This window comes from Taudactylus pleione, unplaced genomic scaffold (assembly GCF_031769625.1).
Source record: "Taudactylus pleione unplaced genomic scaffold, aTauple2 ptg000570l, whole genome shotgun sequence".
In the NCBI taxonomy this organism is placed as follows: Eukaryota; Metazoa; Chordata; class Amphibia; order Anura; family Myobatrachidae; genus Taudactylus; species Taudactylus pleione.
Genome location: NW_028284972.1, coordinates 135,001 through 137,500, shown reverse-complemented (window position 1 = coordinate 137,500; position 2,500 = coordinate 135,001).

Here is a 2,500-nt window from a genome sequence, read left to right as displayed (position 1 = left end):
CGTGTTGTTTATTTCACGTGTGGCTATTTTATTTTAATTTTTTCACATTTCCACCTTACTCTCTCTCTACCGTGTTGTTTATTTCACGTGTGGCTATTTTATTTTTTATTTTTTCACATTTCCACCTTACTCTCTCTCTCCCGTGTTGTTTATTTCACGTGTGGCTATTTTATTTTATTTTTTTCAAATTTCCACCTTACTCTCCCGTGTTGTTTATTTCACGTGTGGCTATTTTACTTTTATTTATTTTTTTCAAATTTCCACCTTACTCTCTCTCTCCCGTGTTGTTTATTTCACGTGTGGCTATTTTATTTTATTTTTTTTTTCAAATTTCCACCTTACTCTCTCTCCCGTGTTGTTTATTTCACGTGTGGCTATTTTATTTTTATTTTTTCACATTTCCACCTTACTCTCTCTCTCCCGTGTTGTTTATTTCACGTGTGGCTATTTTTTTTTTATTTATTCTTTTCAAATTTCCACCTTACTCTCTCTCCCGTGTTGTTTATTTCACGTGTGGCTATTTTATTTTAATTTTTTTTCAAATTTCCACCTTACTCTCTCTCCCGTGTTGTTTATTTTACGTGTGGCTATTTTACTTTTATTTATTTTCTTCAAATTTCCACCTTACTCTCCCGTGTTGTTTATTTCACGTGTGGCTATTTTACTTTTATTTATTTTTTTTTCAAATTTCCACCTCACTCTCCCGTGTTGTTTATTTCACGTGTGGCTATTTTATTTTTATTTATTTTTTTTTTCAAACTTCCCGGGGTGCTGCTGCAGGGGCGCCGCGAGGCGGGTCTGCACCCTGCTCTCTCTATGTTTTTATTTCATGGGAGGCTATTTTTTTTCATATTCTTTCAGATTTCCCGGGGTGCTGCCGCAGAGGCGTCGCGGGACGGGTCGGGTCCGCACCTCACTCTCCCTATGTTTGTATTTCATGGGTGGCTACAGAATTACTTTTTTTTAAAACTTTCCAGGGCGGCCACCGGGGGGGGGGGGGGGGGGGGGCGCCGCGGGACTGCACCTCACTCCCTCTATGTTTTTATTTCACGGGTGGCTATACAATTTTATTTACATTTTTTATTTTACCAGGCGGCCACCGGGGGGCGCCGCGAGGCGGGGCGGGTCTGCACCTCACTCCTCCTGTGTTTTTTTTAGTCTCATGGGTGGCTACATAATTTATTTTTTTTTAAATTCCAGTGGCGGCCACCAGGGGGCGCCGGGAGGCGGGGCGGGTCTGCACCTCGCTCACCCTATGCTTTTATTTCATGGGTGGCTATAGAATTTTTTTTTTTTTTTTTAATTCCCGGGGCGGCCACCGGGGGGCGCCGCGACTCTGCCCCTCACTCACCCTATGCTTTTATTTCATTTGGTGGCTATGTCATTTTTTTTTTTTTTTTTAAACATTTCCCGGGCGGCCACCGGGGGGCGCCGCGAGGCGGGGCGGGTCTGCACCTCACTCCCCCTATGTTTTTATTTCATGGGTGGCATATAATTTGTAATTTTTTATTTATTTTTTTTAAATTCCCGGGCGGCCACCGGGGGGCGCCGCGCGGCGGGTCTGCACCTCACTCTCGCTATGTTTTTACTTCACGGGTGGCTATTCAAATTTGTTTATTTTTTTTTTCATTTTCCCGGGGGGCCACCGGGGGGCGCCGCGGGGCGGGTCTGCACCTCACTCCCCCTATGTTTTTATTTCATGGGCGGCTATTTCTTAAAAAAAAATAAAAATAAAAAAAATTCCCGGGGTGCTGCTGCAGTGGCGCGGGGCGTCCACCGGGGGGCGTCCACGATTCGGTCGGGCCTGCACCTTGCACTCTCTCCCTATGTTTTCATTTCATGGGTGGCTACTTTAAAAATTTTCATTTTGTTATTTATTTTTTAATTCCCGGGGCGTCCATCGGGGGGCGCCGCGTGGGGGGGGGGGGGGGGGGCGTTTCTGCACCTTGCACTCTCTCCCTATGTTTTCATTTCATGGGTGGCTACTTTAAAAATTTTCATTTTGTTATTCATTTTTTCGATTCCCCGGGGCGTCCATCGGGGGGCGCCGCGTGGGGGGGGGGCGTTTCTGCACCTTGCACTCTCTCCCTATGTTTTCATTTCATGGGTGGCTACTTTAAAAATTTTCATTTTGTTATTCATTTTTTCGATTCCCCGGGGCGTCCACCGGGGGGCGCCGCGCGGCGGGGCGGGCCTGCACCGTGCACTCTCCCTGTGTTTTAATTTCATGGGTGGCTGTTTTTCATTTTTTTCAAAATAATAATAATAATAATAATAATAGTAATAATTTCACGGGGCGCTGCTGGTGCAGCGTCGCGGGGCGTCCACCGGGGGGCGCCGCGGGTCGGGGCGGGTCTGCACCTTACTCCCCCCAATGTTTTAATTTCACGGGTGGCTCTATTTTTTTTTATTTCAATTTTTTGCCCTCCCGGGGTGCTGCTGCAGCGCCACCGGGTGGCCACCGGGGGGCGCCGCCGTGCCGGCGGGCACCGGCCTTCGC